The sequence below is a fragment of the Nilaparvata lugens genome, chromosome X (assembly GCF_014356525.2).
Source record: "Nilaparvata lugens isolate BPH chromosome X, ASM1435652v1, whole genome shotgun sequence".
NCBI lineage: Eukaryota > Metazoa > Arthropoda > Insecta > Hemiptera > Delphacidae > Nilaparvata > Nilaparvata lugens.
Genome location: NC_052518.1, coordinates 91,390,966 through 91,413,872, shown reverse-complemented (window position 1 = coordinate 91,413,872; position 22,907 = coordinate 91,390,966). Strand labels below are relative to the sequence as shown.

General features: G+C 33.0%; 1 protein-coding gene across 1 annotated transcript in view; it reads right to left on the bottom strand.

Annotated features, from left to right (window-relative positions):
- The window catches only part of LOC111045257 (glucose dehydrogenase [FAD, quinone]), a 57,283-nt gene that overhangs the window by 15,966 nt on the left and 18,410 nt on the right, over nucleotides 1-22,907 (bottom strand). The gene's annotated exons all lie outside the window — the stretch shown is intronic.

The following is a 22,907-nucleotide window of genomic DNA, read 5'->3' as shown; positions in this document are numbered from 1 at the left end:
AGAGCGTAATGTAGAGGCTGAAGCTCCCCATGATGTCCCGCAAAGTTTTTGCAAAATATTGTTTCGGATTTTCAGTTTTTCTTCTGTCTTTGTTAGGTGCTATTTGAATGAAAGTGTCCTATCAAGTATCACGCGTAAATATTTTGGAGCCTTATTGTGTTTAAGGCTTTTATTTTCTAATTGAATTCTAAGCTCTCTGTTAGCTTCTCTATTGTTCAGGTGGAAGCATGCAACTTTTTTTCTTTGCAAATGCATGATAACAAAGAAATTTGAATCAATGCAAGTGAAATACATACTCAACCTATAATGGATTATATATTGGCTCAAAGATGTGAAGCACTAGAAAGAGACATGAATAGTTGGCCAATAGAAATTTGTTAGTGATTCGCCAGCGAGTTCTTGTGCCCTATATGATCACTATAGTTAGCATAGTAAATCCTTTAACTTTTAATGATAGACTTCTAGATAAAATTCTAGATACCAGTTTAACCCTATCCATATAGCCTTGGTCAAAAGTAGGAGAAGCATTCTTCTGAGAGATGAGGGCTCATTCAAGAAATCAATTTCAGAATACTAATTCATTGTATGTATGCGAGTACATACATCAGTTTAGGAGTTGAATGGAATGAGAATAAGGATATCAATTCTATTCAAGGGTTTCCTTCTTGCATTTTGTCACTGATTTGAAAGCACTCAATTAAGACACATTTCATAATCATGATACTTCCAATACAACTGCATTGAATCTAATATAATTCTAAGGAATTCCAACGTCAAAGATTGACAATAAAATATTGAGATTATGGCGTTAGACTTAACTTGAGCCGATTGTTGACTAGAGCTTTCGAATAATCACTACTTCCTTGCATCTTGTCCTTAGCCATTCAGTGATTCAACACACCTCTATGCGACCTTTGAATAATTCATACGGCGATGGTCATGAAATAACCACGAAATGCATGTTAGTGTATTATTGAAAACTAGCCAACTATCGGAAATAACAATATAACTATAGAGAATAATATCGTCTATCGTAACATCAATTCACCATGTAAACAACATTCAATTGTATGAATATTACAAACCGATCTCACGCTAGAAATCACAATATGACGAATATTTGAGAGAACTGTGATATGACCTCATGCGGAATTGATTTGATAACCTCAGAGAGAGCTTGATTTCCCAATGGGCCCGGGCTAAGGGCCAGAGTAAAAACCCCACTAGAAGTAAAAATGAAGGGCCATAGCTCTTATTTTTTGACTGACTGAAAAAATCAGGCTATAAGACATTCCGATTTCAAAGTCGACCAAATAATTTTTGGAAAACTATTTTTCAACATCCCAGATAGCAATAATTTTTCAAGTTTTCATCAACTAATTTTTGCAATTAATGATGATGGTTAATTTGAGTAGCTTTTGGTCAAACTCTCAGAAATAGACTGCCAATTTATTTTATAATTTATTGTATTAATTAGTATTAATTTAGTAATTTCTTGCAAAATATCTAGTTCTACTCTGAAACACAGATTCTGTGTCACACTATCAAAACTCTCCATGTAATAGCTGTGTTTATGAGATACAAACTAGTACGGTACCAGCTATGATTCATTACTAAAGTAATAAAAATTGTCAGCCCCGTCTTCCAGCCTGTGAATCAAGTTCATAATTTTCAAGTTCACTCGCTCTTGGAATAAATCATAATGAAAAACCCTTATATTGCATTCATATCATTGAATAGACTGCTCAGGGCAATAACATAAAATTGATGTAGGTAAGAGTAGTCCACACCTACAACACTAAGTAGCGGTCTGATTGGTCAATGTTTTGACTTCAACACTAAGGATTTATCTGATTGATCAATGTTTTGACTAGTCGCCATTTTAGCTCCACAGCTCACAACCAATAGGAAGCAAGCATCTGGAGAAATGTCACAAGCATGTCATTGTCCAATGAGACTGCTTGATTAATTTGCTACATTAGCATAACCACTTCCATATTTTTTGTGTCTTAAGTTAGCTCTTCCTTTCTCCACAAGAATTTTTCTCAAAAACTCTTGAAGTAGACTAACCTTGGGCTATATCTTTGACAAATTGCAATAATAATTATTATGAAGTTGCTTCGTGATATGGAGTTAAACCAATTAAAATAAAAAGCCTGCTATAGATTTTAAAAATATGTTTTAGGAGAGTTTTTTCTAATTCTAATTTTTACAAGAAAGCACTGAAGTTATATAACTAACTAAAGTCAGAGCGGAAAAATATTGGGCCTGGGTGCGCCAAATTGCAAAATCCTAACCTGGGAATAAACAATTATAGAATCATGAAAATGAAGTGAAAAAGAAAAAAAAATAACTTGAAAACTTCTTTTTGGGCGAATATCCAAATGAACCAGAAAGCTTATAATTCAAACTATTCTGCTCCTCAATCATTTTGGAATATGAAATTATCGGCTAGTCATCTATCATTATAGTTTATCAAGAGCAATTAGCAATTACGACAAGAAATACACTTTCCAGCCATCAGTAATTGATTGAACTGCACTGTGGAGTATTGGGTTGTGGAGTATAGGTGTATTTGGTTGGAGTACAATAACCTCTCCCAATAATAACTATGTTGCCTAGGTCATGACATACATCTAGAAAGGAGTGTTTGATAAAGGCAATATATTAAATTTTAATTTGCTAGTTAAATCAGTTACGAAATGAGGTGAAATAGTCTCTTTATTCTGGCGAAGGTTGAAAAATAGGAACGACATTGACCGTCTCGAAGCGTGGGTTTTTCAAGTAACAACTCATAACAAGTCACAGGTGGGTGGGGTACTGCATGCTGGGACGGAAAACTTTCATCAATGTAACATTAAGATAAGAACTTAATTCAAGCGATTTCAATAAGAGAACTCTCATGAAGTACCATTTACCATAATCTTTCAATAAATAATTGTTATACGTTCATACGTTGTACAATGTACATTGAGTTTTGAACAGATAATTTCTTCGCTTAGTATTCAGATCCTGTGCCTCGCCCCTTCTATATTATAATGAGCTAGTAATGTAATGGAGATAAAACTCAATTAGAATTAAACGCCTCTAATTAGTAATAATACTCATACGCAACATAATAGAGGTTCAAGTTTATTTAATTCTTTTTGGGTACATTCAATTTTTCTACCCTCGTTTAGTTTGAAGAAATTTTTGTTGTAAAGGTGATGTTGTGGTAGATATCAATATTGGATGGAAAAGACCTGATTTGCTCTAGTTACTCGGTATAGTAGTAATATCTAGCAGCGTTTACTAGAGGTTTATAATGGTGTAACAGTCAAAACTTGCAATTCAAATAATGTTCCAATGAATCAGAGGTTTTGGCAATATCAAGTTGTTCTCATTTAATAGTTTGAAGAAGTAAAACATTATTCTGAACTATCGCTGCTATAAGCTATAACATATAATTTATTCCCATTTGACCCGGTTCTTGCTCTATTCTCAAAAACGTTTGCTCATTCAACACAAGTATCTATGAATGAAGAATTTGAAATATTTTAAGGTGGGGAGATGAATGATAAGATTTTCAATTATGAAGGAGAGGCGTCAGTATTAATCTCTCCACAAGAAGTTACACTCATTTACTCGCTGAATCGTTCTCACTCACTCACTCTCTCTCACACTGTTTTACTCCTTCCAATTTCCTGTCTTTCTTTCTCTCTTTCTCTTTCTATCTTCTCTACAACTATACCATAGACATTTGCATTTATAAATTAAAACCTATTTATTATTTACCTGGAGAAAATTCAGTTCAAGGTGGTTTGAAACACTGAAAAGTTATTTCAATAATTTCACCGTGTGTGGGAAGATTGATTTCTACAAGCCCAAAATGATGATGTATTTCTTATCACAACTAAATTGAAGAGTGAGTCATCACATCACAAGCTATCCATTTCCAAATGTTAAATCCATGAATCTAAATGTAAATCAACTTCACCTCCCTCGAAGATGAAAAAGAATTTGCACCATTGAGTTATAAAGAATAATATGGATAAATTCCATATGATTTAAATCGATGAAAATTATCACCAATTCCTTGCTCAAGACAATTAAAAAAACTCATCATTGTGTATGCCATTTTCCAAACGAAAAACTTTACGATTTTTATCAAGTTCTACAGTTTATTATCATTGCTGTTATGATTCTGATTTTGAGGGTTGAACCACAAAGTAATGAACAATCTCGTATGATTTCTGTGGTTGAACATACTAATTTACGCATGTATAATCTTCATAACTCATGCAATCAAATTCAATTCAGATAATTCAATAATGCAATTTCATTGCTTTGTTGACGAAATTGAAAATCAGTAATTGTAAATTTCTTGATTGGAATTTATGTCACCAGTAATTTTCAACAGGATTTAGCATTTGTCATGTAGTTGTGTAATGTTCACAAAGGTTCTCCGGTGGATTTTATTATTCAAATGACATGATCATAGTGAATCTGCAAAAAAAGGTGTGAAAATATTTTTCTGCAAATCAAGAAAATAACATAGGAAATAGGGTTGAATCCGAGCAAGATTACATAAGATTCTTGGAACACTGAAAGCTATAATGCGGTCATTCTTTATTTTTTCATTCATTGGATTTATTGGATTTTGAAATCGTTCAATGATACGAAGCTCAAACTTCACAATTTGGAGACTTTCTTACAAGATTATTAAAGCACACGAAATTTCCGATTTATACAAAATCATGCACAATATTCACTAAATAGGATAGAAGAGACAAGACATTCAATAGGTTACACATGTGATTCGTGTATTTTTACTCTTCATTTAAGATGCGACTCTTCTTCTTCATATTGAATGAGAACGACTTGATAGAATAGAATGAATACGTTTATTTAACCAGAAAAAGCTACCTAGCAATAGCAAACCTATGTGATATTGTAAAACCACGAATTTATTGAAACAGATACTCGTTGCGTTTGTCGCATCATTATCGATCTCTAGTGAACTGAAAGCTGCAGAATATTACAGTGTGGGTGAAGCCCCACGATTGGCCATTAGCTGTTGACCAATGAAAGTGAGCTCTACTGTCATTGGCCGATGCTAGATTCACCCAAGTATTCAAAACATGATCATGCTTCACCCACACATATATTTTGCTTTTCTGCTGATCAATATTCAAGCTTCCACTTTACTGGTGATTGTGTAAAAACCGAAACTGGTTGTTTTAATAAACCAGTAGTTTCAATATCAATATCTATAGTGTTCTATTCAATACGGTATCGATATCTACAGAAAACATCAACTTCACACCAACACAGAACATTTCTAATTTCTACTCCATTAATTTTCAAATATCTTTATTATTTCATCTTCAATGAACTCTGGTTAATCGTAGAACTAAAGTTGGTTATTTGTTTTAGGATGAAACAGCTACAATAATTCATACTGGTTCTAATTCAACTAAACAACCAGTGATTTGTTTTTCGCCTGAAATTGGGAATACTCCAAATTATTGTGCGCTAACTCACCTACCCAATATTTATTCAGAACAAATTGCTGCTACGAACTTGGACGAGTATTAATGAGAAGTCGGCAAAACCAGAGATACATAGTTTTGATTGAAGCTTTGCGAACGACAGAAGTGTTACCATCAATTTAGTACTGTTACATTTGACTTGTTCGCTCGAGATCTGCATTTTTACACTCGATATCAGTATTCATGTTTTCGATTTTGATGATTGGGAATGCAACTTGCAAGCTTATAGGCTAGCCAGCAGGTCTTCTTGACTGGTTAAAATCAGAGAGAAACAATCTAACTTGTTAGTAAACATACCTATGTTTTCTCTCTGATGGAATCAAGAAACATTCTAACATCATATTAATTATAACTGTAATATAGGCCTACTTGAAATATTCAGAATAATTGTAAACCAACTCTCCTACTCAATATTTAAAGATAATAAGTGCTACCAAAAAATTTAATAACGAGTTTAGTTTCTCAGTGGACAAACATACAAACAAAAAAATTGCTTCTGTGAAGTTTATACAATTATTTACTTTCAACTATATTCTAGATGGGGCCTATAATTTCTAAATTTACTGAGGAAAGACACTCTCGAGAAATTTTAAGTGATAATTTGTGGAAACAAACACAAATTTATAATTTTGATGAAACTTCTGTTCGTCAATTTTTGGGTTCAATTAAATCAAATATCAATCAATAATTTTATTTAATTCAACACAAAATGCAAAAAGGAAATCAAAATATGAAAAATCACAATCAAAAATAAATTTCTGATAAAATACAAACCCGGCTTCATGGTGGGGTTTGCTGAAAAGAAAAAAAGGAGGGAAAATACCTAGCCAACTATGGTTCCCCATGTAATAGGCAGGTAGAGGGTATAAAAGTAAGGAATGAAGGGTGAAGAGGAGTGAAAAAGGGAAGAATTGGAGAAGATGGCGGGAAAAAAGAGAGGAAAAATATGAGCAAAAATTGTAAGCGAGTACACTTTTTACAAATTTATGTAAAAGAAAAGGACTTGCAAACAGTTGTTAGAGCAGAAATCTTGAGACTCATACGTCGATATGAAAGAAAACATTACTATAGGTCTAGGATTTTTATTTGTTAATTATTTTCCAATTGTCAAGTAGGCCTAGTATAACCATAGAAAATAATACAATCAATTTCAATCTCGATGCGAAGCGATTGGCACTTAAAAATGTATAATTTCTCCATTTCAGAGCCCAATCACAGAAATTAGTCATCCTACTGTTCCAGAATCTAAGATGGAAGTTCCCAATGGAACTTATGGAAATTAAGGCCACCCCTCCCTTTAAGTAAGAGTAAGGTTACAACAGTGAATAATACGATCATGTTCGTGAATAAGTCCTTTGTTTGAAGGTCTGTCTTATCTCGCCGATACAAACATGCCAACATGATATGTGGAAACAGAGAGACGCTATTGGGTGTTGGGGATTTTCCAAGGCACTTTCTAAGATCAAGAAGACCTTGATATTACCATGTCAGTTACCAATGGTACACCAACTTATCTTTACTATTTATCATCCAATTTTCTCGTGAAGTTTATTTATTCCGATGCAGTTGCAGTACTTTCCATTGCACAATAGCACAACAGATTGATATAAGACTTATGTTTCCTTTCTCTGGATGCAATTTCAATTCATATTTCTGAACATGTATATAAATCAAATAGAATTGACACTATCATTCAAGTAGTGAAATAACAAGGTGTGATAAATTGCAGTAAGTTATTTAGTGTATATGTGCGTATTATCTTACAATCAAATAGATGGCTCATGCAGTATGATAATCTACTGTACTAGATAATATGAACTATGCCTATGGTATTGGAGTTGATATGATTGATAAACTATCTCAGTTGAAATAATTCCCTATGAAATTTTAATGTGAAGTTTTTGATTAATATGATATGTTTCCACAATGTCATTACATTAAATGATTTGTGTACCGGTATCAATAGAGTATTCAGTATTTGATCAGCCAATGAATTGTTACGAAATAATATTACATCGTAATAGTTAGTAGTAGATTAGCGTGATAGTTTGATAAGTTGAACCTTAGTAAGTTAAACTTGAACCAAATTTATAAAAATGTACTCTTTAAAAGTGAATAAAAAATTAGGAGTTCATCAGATGAAATTGCTGATTATGATTTGAATTATTTATTGATGATTTTTATAGAAACTGATCCAGTATAACTGAGTGGTTTAATAAGTTGAGAGACAACTTATTCAAAAAGTGTAAAAAATGTGCACAATTCCATGCATAAGCTGGAATAATGTTGATTTACATAATGCGAAGTTGTACGATGAAGGTCATAATCTTTAAAATTCATAACAATAGAATATTTTTAGGATTCCTTATCCCTTTGCAGTACATGCATGATTATTATGGAAAATTAATTCTAGGAATTAAATCAGTCATCGACGGATGGAACTTTGTTTTGATGCAGTTTTATACTTTGTTACAATTCAAGTATTGTTGTATAAGTTAATTTTGAAAGTAAATTGAAATCAACTTCAAGAAACGATGATATCATACTAATTGAATGTATTGAAATGATTGTCATTAGTTTTTTTGCAGCTGAGATTAAAATGATGCCCACATAAGTACCTGATTTTGCGTGGATGAATGCAATCCAATGCTCACTTCACTGTTGATAGGGGTTGATTATATGCGTTTTTCTCAATTCTCTGCCTTATTTAAAAATTCCGAATCCAATATAACCGCTTTTTCCAATAGCAGGAAAAAAATTGAAGCGCAGTTCAATTCGCTCCAATCCAGGTGCAAAAAACTCAATCAAATATTGTAATACATTCAGAAAACGATTATCTACAACTTTTTTATGTAGTAATGGCTATTATTAAACTATTTACGGCATTAACGTAGTATCTTATGCATTGGAATCTATTGGCATAATCGATCTCACATGGACCGGTCTATAATATATGCGCTTGACTATTTAACATATTTATATTCTAGTTTGTCAAGATCATTTTCTCTGCATACTACTGCTCCAATTACATTCATCCGGACCTTGATGGAAATTACTTTGATAATGGAACTGTATTTTTATTGGCTGTGTATATTGCTGTATCGTATGAACAAAACTGAATACACTGCCAACAGAAATTAATTAAGTCTAATGCAATATGTTACATGTCCATGAAATTCATAATTTATAACCTACTGTTGAATTGTGTAGATGCTTTGTGCATTTTTTGTTCATGAACAACAAAAATAATAGCTAGTTTCATGACTTTCCTGATATTATGTGAGACTTGGAAGTGATATAATTCTTCGTTGAAAATAGCTTTTAGCCCTATGAGTTTCGAGAAAATTACAAATGAAATAATATATTTTTAAATTTTTCATACAAGCTCTTCTACAGTATGCTTTTATTTTCATCCATAAGATTGTATATTCAATGGACTAGATCTTGTGATTTGACGGCATATATTATAGTATGAATAGTTCAATCTGAAACATTCTCGTAAATAAATAAAATAATAAATAATAAAAATAAATTGAAATGGAAGTAATAGCTGATGAAAAATATTTTCAAAGTTAATAGTACTTGATGGATTTAATATCCACGTATGTGATTGGAAATCAATGCTTCACATATAGTGACAAAAGTTATACGATATTGGACAATTGATGATTAGGCCTATGCTTTCCACATTCGAAAAAATTGTTGTAGCTACCCTACTACGCATTTATAAAATACAGGTTAAGAAAACAGCAAGAAAACAACTGAATTGAGTTTCAGAAAAAACATTACTCCGTAGCAAGATGTCATAAACAATCTTCTCTGAACGTTTATAGCTGATCTCTATCGACAGGGAGAAAGGATTACACATTCAATATTCTAATACTGACTTTGATAGCCTTGACTCTACAACTTTTCTCAACCCGAGTTTAAAACTTGACCGTGCGCAAAACTTGTATCTCATGTATTGCAACTTGGATCTAGGGGCAAGATGTGTTTGCCAAAGAACTGCATTTGAGAAATCAAACCTGAACGGTATGCTCAAACCCGTGGTTTCCCAACATAACTGAATCCAGTTTCAAAATCAAGACCAACCGAATTAAAAACGATTTGAAGAAAGTTTATCGTAAATGGTAAGTTGAATTATTAAATAATGCGTAACCCAGACTAACCCAGACATTCATTAGTTGAGAAAGAAGCCTCTGAGAAATCCGACTGGCTCATTTCCACATTTACACACTTTCGCAAAGGTCATTGCCTCGCTACTCTCAACCTCTCTGTGACTGGAAGAAAAGTGCTTTTACCTACCAATGCATGTACGCAACATTACGATAACAAGTTAAGTATTTTAGCAATATTACACAACATGCTGAAAACTGATACTCACCCTGAGTTGCATCTTCTTCTCTTACTGTATATTTCGGATTATTCTTCATCCAGCGTTCATGGTTCATCAACAGCTTCAACTACCAGCGGGTTAAAAAAATTACCTTAAATAGGTTTATTTTCAAATTTAATGGTAAATGACAAAAACTAGCCGAAAACTAAACTTTTCTCAGTACTAGCCGAAAACACATCACGACTATTATTTATAATCACAAGAACATTAAATTTATCTTCATTAGGTAATTAGGTAAGACGTCATCACCATTTTTGATATTGAATATGTTCTATCCAGTGACCTCCTGTGGAAGGATGTCATACTTGATATTCCATATTATCATGTATGCTTCGGTCGATTTCAATAGTTCATAACAAATTTGAACTACAAATTGTAATCATTTCAAATTTTCCCCCAAATGATTTATTATGATTGAAATCAGAACATCTGCCCATGCCTTCATATTAGTATTAGGCTAAATAATTAGCAGAATATTTTTTCATCGGTTTATAGGGTATACAAAATTAGTACTAATGAAATAATTTAGATAAAACTAATATTCAATACTTGAAACCCAATGTGTAAGTAGTATTAGAATCGGTCCTAAAGTTCTGCCAAAATCATGCTTTTAGTAAGAAAAGATTTCATGAATAGGAGAATAACATTTTTATAACTTCCGGTACCATTTACAAGGCTTGTAGTAATTGGAAGACGGATTTATTTTCTAGAGAAACATTTTTTTGTGGGTGATACAGTTATCCATTTGATATTACGATGGAGTAGATTTTTGGTGAGATTGTTGAAGAAAAAAGGGTAAAATTGTATTGACCGGTTTTGTGGAAGTGCTATCCTCACTGGTTAGAAGTAGGCCTACAAAGGTTGAGAATGACAAGACTGTTGAAGTGTTGATAGTGGAAGATGTAAATTAACAGGTTAATGAGACAAGATTGTAGGATAGACCCCATCATCAGCAGATCGCTTAAACCACATGAGTAATGGCATAGGTAGCTCATCATCCTGCTATTAAAAGTGAATTTAGTATTATATTGCAGGTACAGTAGTTACAGTAGTTCCTTCTCATCTAAGGAGTAACTGATGTTATCTGCATGTGTTCAATAAAAAACAGTTTTCGTATGTGGCATATTCCTGAATAATGCACAGAATTGGAAAGGCCAACAGAAGTTTGAAAAAAGGAAATTTCCATTAACTTCTAATGATCTCCACTGGGCTTTAAGAAAGGAGGATATTAATTATCATCCTTGACAATAAGTGCAATGTGGTATCATTATTATCTGGACCATCATACTTAGTTGGATGACCGGCACAATTGGAAATAACATATATTTTGGTGATGAATGATTCATCTGCAAATTGCAGCAATGGCAACAGCACAATGCCTAACATTGACATTTCAATGTCACTTATGTTGTGGCGTAAGTCCACTCTGTTGTTGATGCCACTCAACAGCTGATAAATCAGAAAAACCCACACTCCTTTGTAAAAGGCGAATCTGTTCTAAAGGACACCAGATAATTCCTGATCTGAAAATAATTTCGATCATAGATAATTTTATGAGGGGGCCAAGGCTCACCAGATGCTCGCGACATAATACATGCCTTTAGCAATATTGTAATAGATACGATGTTACCCATGTAAGGAATCTCTTTCATTGAATATGCATTGTTAAGTCGGACACATATCTCTTCGGATGTACTGACATTTCTCCAGCTAGAAAGCTGTTTGATTGTGTTGTGAAATGCTCGAATCTAACAAACTTGGAATGAAGATTGTGTTTCGTCATGTCAAATCAAATCAATTAGCTGATGTTTCATTTGTCACTGATACGGCAGATGTTTGGAACGTCAATTCCTTGAGGAGCCTGAATCCAACTTCTCATGTTACGGCAATCACAGAAAACATTAATTATTTTAGTTTAGATTTTGTAGAATACTAATCATAGAGCGCTTGATTCTTATGTTATTCTTGCTCGCTACTGAGTGTCAGAATTTGAAATTCAAAATTCTAGGTTTCAGAAATACAAAAATTACTCAAAAAATAATATCTGTCTGTATCTGACAGAAAACATGGTTATTATGAATGAGAAATAGAGAAGTGATTCATTCAACACCAGATCTTACTAATTTAATTTCTATAAATTATATTAATTTCTAAAAATCGACTAATCAATTTATATTCTTTTGGAACTCTGAATGCATTTGTGGAATAATTATCATAGAATAAGCATACGAATGTTCCCTTGTGAATGTTTCCTCTATGAACTTGGACATTTTTCCAATAATTATCTCAAATCGACGTCGAAGGTATGAACTAGTTGCATTGTCATTGATCGGTAATAACAATTACTGGCTCGAATTGTCTCATTATGCTGCAATAATTAGTTCCTCTGTTCAAAATTGAGTGAATTGCTGCAAGTCCAATGCCCTGAGCGTAATGAAGTGTCAAGGTCTCTTGCACCTGTATGTCTAATCTTAAGGTTGACCAATGTGTCACAGGGAATTGTGTGTTATTGTTTTGACCTTTACTGTATCGATATTGAGCAACAGTGTGATGCACTTGGTGAGAATTACGGTGGTTGAATCAAAGAGATTCAAATCTGATTGAAAGGAGAGATTTTTGAATACAATGATGAAAGCTTCCAGAAGATATCCATCAGCATACATTATTCAATCTATATAGATGTGAGAGAGATCTAGCTGATTTTTTTTCTATTCATCGTCAAAATTTGAAACTCTAGAAACCAGATATAGGAAGGCTTACTTCTCCAATCTACGTGCTCAGTAGTACATCTATTTGAGCTTAGACATCGAGGTATTACCGAATTCAGGGTTTTTACAGCGAATTTATCATATTCAAGTCACTTCTAGAACCACGAAAGCTCAAATTTGGTCTACAAATTCAGCTGATGTCTTGAAATGGGGGTTTTTATAAATTCTCTATAGGTTATATCTGAAATTTTTTCTATCGTTTTCCAACATCTCGAGTAATTGACATCGGTAGTAATTACTTAATCCCATGCTATCGCAGAACAAGCAACCCAACAATCTTTCAAACACAGAACTCAACTATTGCTAATCAATAATGCACCACTGTCTGTATAAACTGCAGTTGAGTCACACGAATTCAAAATTGAATTGGATAGCTTGAAGAATTTGATGGTCTGTCAAATTTCCTAAGACAACTTCGAAGCAGTTATAGAATGAAGAAAATAACGGAAAGGAAGTAGGCTCACCAGAGGAAGGAATAAGAAATTGAAAGAGTTGCGCGTGACGTAAACGCGTGACTTGCTCTAAAAGGAAAAATGATAAGGTGACAAAAATTCAAGTTATTTATGTTTTGGAAAGAATGGAAGCTGCGAAACAAGAGTGAACTTCCACATGCAAATGTCAAAAAAGAACCAACAAGGTGAAGGACCTAAACAGTAGAAGTATAGAAAAACTTTTAATCACTTTATACTAGTAATAATCGAGTGTAAATGAGAAACTAAGATTGAGTATTGAAATTGTTATTTCTTAAGGATTTTATAGGAGGAATAGAAATGTTGAACCCGCTCAATATGCAACCTAGAGAGAGAGGAAATATGAGAATAACACGCGGCTAATTTCAGGAAGAAATGGGATCTGGGATGAACTAATAATAAAATAGAAAATCCAGTTTATTATCAAAACTGAAAAGTTTCCTGCCAAGAGTCCTTTGCAAATTAATGAATTATTTTAAAGAGAAATTAATCAAGTACTTTGATATTTTCCAGTTTCAATGAAACATAGAAGGGAAATACAAAGAAGCATCTATAAAAGATTATTTGACACACCCCAAATTCAGAGATTTGAATAAACACAATATTACAAAGAAATTGAAGCACAATCAAAATTTTCAAGTACCCTTTCAAAATGAGAGGGTACTTGATAAATTGTATTGTATTTCAGTAGCCCTAGAAAGATAAGTGAGTATTTCAAAGCATCATATACTGTATTATTACACCTTAGTTATATTATACATAGAAAATATAATACCGGTATATACCTTTTAAAATTCAAATCGTGGTGCCTGAATAGACGAATTCATATTCAATTCGAATTTTTTTTATGATTGGACAGACAGAAATTATCAATTTGCAAGTAATATTTAAATATGACCTTGAATGAAACTAAAAACAAGTACAGTATTAGTATCGACCACACCCACAGATTTTATCAGACTTGTATTGAATATGATATCAAAAATGATGACCAAATTATCGTGTTCAAAAACATCAATATTCAAAAGAAATATAATTATCGATCATAATTATGTAAATTGACGATAATATTATGGATAGTCGTCGATAATTGTGGATAATTATTGATAACCCATTAAAATTTAATGGTATAAATTTAATATTTAACGATATTTAATATCGTGGATAATTTCAGGAGATTTTATTAAAACTTCCACACCTCCGAACTCATATATTACCTTGATCAAATAAATTAGGTCCACAAATACCATAGGTTATACCACGGGAGAACCAATAGCATGGCACTTGTCTCTCTATCTGTGCAATATTGCTCACGAGGACAACCCCGTCGGTTACATGTAACCACCCCTTCATAACTATGAACTTGAACTTATTCAAGTTCGAACCCCTTCAGAACTAGACATACATGACCTATCCCACTGATTTTCTTAAGAACAATACACAAAGTTTTTGCTTTGACACGTAAGATAGTGGTACTATATACCACAGCAATTCAACAATTCAACGATTCTACGCTGCGTGTATACTTTTTTCTCTTTATTTCAATTTGAAAACTAGTTTATGCATTGAATTATTTGTAAGACTTCAGGGAAAGTTCAAAGTTTGTACAAACTCCACCTCACATCTTAAATTATCATCACTCACTCAATGTCAAGTTCATCACGACAGCATTCGATTCAATCATCGTAATTATAGGTTCAGTATGTAAGTTTTTGTATAAGAAAAGCAGCTCTGGAGAATAATGTGCGAGCTTTGTGCGATTATTCGATGAAAAAATGTCTCGAATACTGAAACGCGATACACGGTTGCCGCCCTAAAGTGTCTAAAAATAAGCTCCAGAAAAACTGGATTCTTCCATCATTTCCATCAACGAACAAGTTCAAGATATAGCAAGTTCAAGGGTGTAACTGTGTATAAGTTCAGAGCATGAATAAATTGCATAAAAAAGTTCAAGAGATACATCGCCTGTCTGGACCTGCAATAACAATCACTTGTATACGCCGATAAACATAAGTTACGTAACGAAAATAAAGAATATGCAAGGAATCTTAGATGATAGCGTGTGTTGCATGGTAATGATAGGTTATTTCCACAGCTTACTACTGAACGAACTGGTTTAAATCTCAATTTCACCTGTCATTATTCAATCATCATCGCCATTGTCATTTTGATAACTATAATTTCGCACTAACCGGATGTGACCCATCAGGCCATCAATCACACTTTTTGTGACCCAAGTTGAATGTTGATCATTTTTGCATAAAACAATAGATTGAGATGACTCAAGATTTCTCCAATTTCATGATTCATCGATTCCAGGAGGGTCTTTTCAAATTGAAAGAAAACTCTTTTCTTGCCTATGACTATCAATGCCGAAGTGGCTATATTATTTTCATGACCACTGATTTAATGAATTAATTCCCGAAAGGGACTCCTCACCAACAAAAGCCATACGAATTTACTTTTTATTGAATCAATTTGAAACCTACTAGTTTCGGTTTTTAAACCATCTCTAGTAAACTGAAAGCTTGATCATTGAGCAGCACAACATATAGAATGATAAAAGCCCTACTGACTTATTGACCACTGATTAATTGAATAAATTTGAGGTACCAGTTTCGGTTCTTAAACTATCTCTAGTAAACTGGAAGCTTGATCATTGAGCAAAACAATATATAGACCAAGAAAAGCTTCACTGTCGTTGGCCGAGACTAGACACGCCCAAATATTCCTAGGTTGGTATTCATGGTCATATTTGGAATACTTGAATGTGTCTAATCTCGGCCAATGGCAGGGAAGCTCAACCTCATTGGTCCTCAGCTAATGGCCAGTCGCAGGGCTCCTATCATACTATAATTCTGCCGCTCAATCTTTCAGTTTTCTAAAGATTGTTACCACTAGTGAGTCTCCCGGGCTGGAGAACTCGCTCATGCCTATTGTACTGATTTTCAAATCTACAACTGTAATAAATTATATGTGAATTAATCGAATTTTAATCTGTATATTGTTTCAATAAATAACTGTTTCTGACAACATCAAGTCCTTTTCATTTAACATGGATGTCTACCACATAATCAGTTAACTTCATAAGATGCGAGCATTAGGTATATACTCCTGGTGGATGGATAATAGCACCACAAACTTCTAGTTTTTTCTACTGTTGATTCAAGTACTGTTCATCATTGTTTTTATCAAATTACATATCACCTTTCCTTACATATGTTATTACCTTACATATAAACTTTCCTATCAGTAATGAGTGCGCAACTAGTTATGCACAACTTTATTACAGTGTTTGCATAAAAACTAAAAAAAATCCATAGTTTTCAATAAATTCGTTACCACATAGTGTATGGATTAAAAGTGAAACGTGAATAATATAATAACACTGCAGATAAACCAGAATAGTTTAACCAATAGTAAAGCAACATTATCGGAAGAATAACATTATTCTGTGATCAATCGAAGAAGCTGTTTTCTCTGTTCACTTCTGTATGTGTATTCATTATTCATAATAAATACATATATAATGCTTATTCATTCTTGAATTGAAATTAAAATGAGAATAGATGCATCATAACACTGTAGATAAACTAGAATAGTTTCACCAATAGAAGAATATAGCAACATTATCAAAAGGATAACAATAATTATTCTCTGATCAATTGAAGAAGCTGTTTTCTCTGTTTACTTCTATATTCATTATTTATGGAGAATACATATATAATCATGCGTACAAGTTTTTTCAATCTGTCGGGAAATCGCGACTAAGGCGCATGTGACAAAAACAGAGTCTCTTGGTATGGAAATGACCGTCGCCGTGTCTCAGTCCCAGACTCGAGGTCACAGTCGATTCAACTTGATTTTGTGAAAAAAACAGCTAATGAGCTCTCGGTGTCCTTAGATCTTGGACGTGGGTACACATACTACACCAACGAGATGCGACATAACAAAAATGGAGCATTACACAATAATGTCATAGTTTGGATTTGCATTGTCGGGTTACAATGATTAACAACTCCAATGTTGATTCACAACGGTTGTTGAGCCGCGGTATTGGTGATCAATTGTATTCAAGAAAGGTGGAAAACTAGAGAAAAAATGTGTAATAAGATTCAATTACAGGATTCTTCCAATATTCTTGGATGCTTAATTTTTTTTAACAATAAAATGAGTACCATCTAAAGGGGTAACAAATTTTTAAAGTAGAAATTTGAAAAATGTATATAATTATCTAAAATTAAAAAAATGTGTTCTTTCAATTTTAATTGGATACTCAATGAGCTTTATTACCTCCATGATATGAAAAAATTAGTGTCACTAAATGAGAAGTTTGTTTTTGAGAGAAAAACTATAGAGAAACGTTCTATAACATTTTTATACATCTGTAAACTATATAATCTATTCTACTGAAAATATTTTCTCATCTGTGAATAGATTGAATAAAGTCAATTAGATTGATTGAAGTCAATATTATGCTTCAAAATACTTTCAATTTACTTTTATTACGAGGACATTTAACAATTTGGTTTGCATAAGAGATATGTGATAAGAAGGTTAGATTATTAGATTTATCATTCAAGACATTCAAAATCTGAATAGATGGTTCTATACTAGCTGAATATGAACTTGAATAGCGTTATAAATAAGTATCAGTATTTGTAATGCTTCAGGTGTTATCACAGTGTATTATAGTTTCCGAAACACCCAAAGTTCTTGAAAAGAAAATCAGGTGAGTTACTTAATGTTCAAACTGTAATCTTCTGCTATGTGAAGAATGAAGTATATTCATGATATTCCAACTGCTTTGAGCCTAATGAGTAGCCTGGAGAGTCATATTTCATGTAAATGTTCTCTACAATAACTTGAAACCGACCTTGACTATCTGGCCCATGGCAATGAGTTTCAAAATTCCAACTGATTGAATACTTAATTTTGTCCACACACGCTCTGTCATTGCATTGGAAAATGGAAACTGAATGGTTATTCAGAAATTTGGTATTGAGGAAGCTTGGTTATACAGTTCCTACGAAGTTAGATAACAGAACCTACTCACATAAAACCTCAATGCTTATGCTTGTACATTACTTACCTAAACAATCGTACAATTTAGATACTAATGGTTTTTGCATTTTTGCACTTCCAACTGTATATTATACTATTATACAAAATATAATAGTATATGAAGTACTTTTATAGATGAGGTACTATTATACAGAGTGTTCTGAAAAAAGGTGCCCATAAGTCAGGGCGTGATTCCTCTCATCGAAAGAAGAAAAAAAGTTCTAATTAACATAGGTCCGAAAATGCTTGGTTACCAAGTTATGCAGAGTGAAAGATTTCGTCTGAATTTCAGTTCCCCTGCTGAAACGAAGCCCTACGGGTATTTGTTGGCTGTCAATTAAGATGTACTTATGTAATTTAGCGTACTTTATGTAAAATGAACTGAGAAATTGGATAAAACCGTTTCCAGACCTTTAGCTACAGTGGTTTTTAAGATGTGTGAAGAAATACGCGAAACTTGGTCCCGAAAAACAAGTTCCTTTAAGGAACTTAAAGATGTGTTATATGTTAAATGTACAATAAACACAAAATCTTTTTTACATAACTTGTGGGAAATTTAACTTCAAATAGGAAGATGTTGAATAAGTCTATAATAGACAAACGCAACCTTGAAAAAAATAATTACATACAAAACGCATGAAAAATAGAAAAAATCTGTTAAGCTCTCTATTTTCGCCAACAAATACCAGTAGGGCTTCGTTTCAGCAGGGGCACAGAAATTCAGACGAAATCTTCCACTCTGTATAACTTGGTAACTAAGCATTTTCGAACCTATGTTAATTAGAACTTTTTTTCTTTTATTGATGTGAGGAATCACGAACTGACTTATGGGCACCTTTTTGCAGAACACCCTGTATATGAGGCACTACTATACATTGTATTTTTATAATGATTCTGTATTGAGAATATCTATTCGTCTTGTTTAAATTATGTTTGTTACGCTTGATGTACGATATACACAACTAGGCAAACTTGTGTAATAATGTTTCAATAAGGTTATTCCAATAAGAAAGAGGGGATTTCCAATCTACATTACGATTTATAATGCAAATTCAATTTTTAGAGGTATTGCGAGACAACGCTCTTCACAAAACAAATTAATTATTATTAACCTTGTGATTCAGAGAGTTTGAAGTATTCACACGCTTGTTTTCTCAACGTTCAAGTGATATAGTTTATTTATATACTCTATTGATGGAAAAAGGTTTTCATCAAGGGTCTTCAATAATATTTTCCTCCATTTCTAGGCGTATATTTATATATGCTGTTTGGTAGTTAGTTACACGGTAATTCGATTATTGAGTCTTAATTAATTCTTATAAATTCTTAGTAAATACAGTGTGCTTCCTAGATAAATTTCGAACAAAATATGTTAGTAAGAGTATTGGGAATATTTAGAGTGTAAGGTGAAATAAATAATAATGATAATAAATTACTCCAAGAGTGTATTATTGCTACATCGATTGAGAAGATTTCTCTTTATCCTCTTTGATGTACTAATGATTGTTGGCGACATGAGTTGAATCGCTTTTTTATGGTCAGGAGTTCCCAAAAAGAGTTTGCCAAAAAAGTACTGTAGCTCCTAAGTAGGCCATCAGTACAACTGGAGGAGACGATATTGCACAATTAACCCGTAAATATTTCAAGGTGTGGTAGGCCTATTCATTGTTGCCAGCATACGAGCATTAAATGTCATTTAATGATTTTCGTCACAGTGTAATCATTGAATACAATCGAGCCCTTGGGCAATGCTTGAAATACTTTCAAGACAAAATTGAGAAAAAGAAGTTTTGGGTAATAGCCTGTTTTTCTTCTCTGAGTATTTGTATTTGTTTGTTGTATGTAATAAATAAATATCACTAATTATTGTAGTGTAGATGACTGTGTGGAAGTCATGTATAGAGATAAGTTATTAAGAAAGTTATACAGCAAGATATTAGATATTACAGTATATATTAGTACATATAAGTTCATATAGATATATACAGTACATATAAGATATTTACATCCAGAACTGCATATTTAGTATTGCATTCTGGAGAGAATACGTACTATTGCAATGAATGATTGAATTTCATAGCACCTCATTCAGCCTATGTGTTTTATAAAGTTTCCGTTGAAGACTTCTAGCATGACCTTGACCTAGGCTAGAGTTACGGCAGAGACTCTGTAACTAGACAGAATATTAATAGTGAGAGTACTCTACTGTAAGAATTATTGTGTACCGTTTTGATAGTAACAATCTTCGTAATTGCTTAGTAAATACTAGCCAGTAACTTCCCAATTATTAAATACTAGTTACTAAATTCGTCTTAGGTTAAAATTTGTCAATTACTGTAATAATCTTTCGGAAAATAATGAGTATGTAATAGAACAGTGGTCGCCAAACAGTCGATCGCGAGCTACCGGTAGCTCGTGGGGTAGTTTTTGGTAGCTCACAGATATGCTTGGGTTGTCAATCATGCATTGAGAAGCATGGCTAAAAAATTTTGCATTTCTCACAGATATAACTGAGAAGTTGAATGATTGAAATTTGCAGCTTCAAGGGAAAGATAAGGACATCGGTGGAATGATTTGAACTGTAAAATCGTTTTCCAAGGAGCTTGAGATGTGGGAAAAAAATGTCGTTCAGTTTGAATATAAACACTTTTCCAGTCTAAAGAAAATCAATGACGAGAAAAATCCTCCACAGCACCTCAGCAATAACCAAGAATACGTTACAATTAAGACTTGAGACAACAGTTTGATCAACGATTCTAAAAGCATATCGAATATGGTACAATTCGTCAACTCTTCTTTTGTAGAGATCGATGCAGAAGATTTTGCAGCTAGTTGTGAAACATTTTGGTGGAGATCAGGCTTCAGTTAAAATAGAATTTGTGGATTTTTAAAATGATCTTGTCTCTCAGATCACTTTCCACAACTGGAAATATCTGGCCTCAAGTCCCCAAAGAAAAATATCCAATTATTATTCAAGTTGCATTGAGGTTGAAAGCTATGCTCAGCTCTACCTACTTGTGTGAATCATCTTTTTCAAGTATGAAATTCATAAAAATCTATATAGGAACATTTTTTGGAGAACTGCATCAGAATGGCGGCTACAACGTTCACTCCAAACATCAAGAAAATACTTGATGACCAAAAAGAGTTCCGCTGCTCTCATTAAAACGTACATTTTAGCTTTTGTTATACTTTTTGCTATGAGATAAGTAGATTTCAACACTAGAAATGTATCTTTATAGGCAATAAAATAAACTTTCTTTATTCTAATATTCCTTGGTAGCACACTAGAAGATTTATAAATGCTATTCTAGCTCACAGGCACATAAGTTTGGCGACCACTGTAATAGAACCATGGAGAGGAAAGCATTCCATAGAGTATTCAAGAATCGTCATTATTCATGTAAGGTAGAACTCAACTTATGTCTCTTCATAAAGAGCAAATAATTTAAATTGGAATACTATTTCAGATGAGATGTTTTCTAATTTACTTTTTTTAATGGGTATGCCTATTCCAGTAGTGGGGGATGACAGAGTACTCTTCTGTTGCTGGTTTTTCATTGCGGATGATGCCCACATGAGCTTTTTAGATTGTGAAAAAATATTTTTTTTAATTATTGAAAATAATTTGTTTTAATTAAACGAGATATACAAGGAATTAAAACTTTAAGATAGTTAGCAGCTTCTTAATTAATATTTCTGTGCGTGGGTGATTTTATAAGATGAACAAACGTCCATGCCTACAGCGGGATTCGAACCCACGACCAGGTAGCGATAGCGGACTGAAGGGTGGAACGCCTTCGTCTCGGCTTTACAACAAATGACACATGATTGCCAATTCAATTTGGATAACATCAATGGATATTTTCAAGTAAATTTCAATAGAAAACTTATTTTACATATTTTGTTCCATTACGTTTGACGTTACTTGCTACTACATTACCATGGAGTAACAGGTGTAGTTTACAAAACTAGATACTGTAGATAGATATGGATAATTACTATTGAATTCTTCTATTATTTTACTTTTTTCTACTTTTCCAATTTGCTTCACACTGTTGAATAGTACTCGACATCAGGAAGTTGAGGAAGATCAGTTTTGTTATTTTTTGGAATGACTACGACATTACTTTATTTCGTTTTTCGTCACCTCATAACCGAATTACAACTTCAAACTGGAACTTGACTTGTGTCAAGCTGGAATAAATTATCCAAAATGAGTAGTCATAAAAACTATGGTCTCAATGCCGATCAGTTTTATCATAGGTTAGAAAACCTAACTGACTCCAAGTCCTGACCTCCAAGTAAATGTTATTGGTTTCCTAAGATGCACTTTGATTCGGCGTCTGTATTTGAAGAAATTGGAACTTGTGAGTACACTTTAATAAATGTAAAGAATCATTAGATAGGTCTAATAGTTACTCGAATTGAGAATACTTCTTCAAGGAATCTAATGTAACAGTACCAAATAAAAATCAGCTTCTAGGAAAATGGAGAATAAATCTTGAAATTGTCACAGTCACGGTTTTATCGAAACATCCTGAGATACTAGTTTCGGTTGTTATACTATCAGTAAACTCTAGTTTACGCTTACTGTTATACACATCGTAGCTTATTCAATATGAGTATCTACTGAAACATCACCTACACAACAACAGAGTAGTATTGTACCAATGAT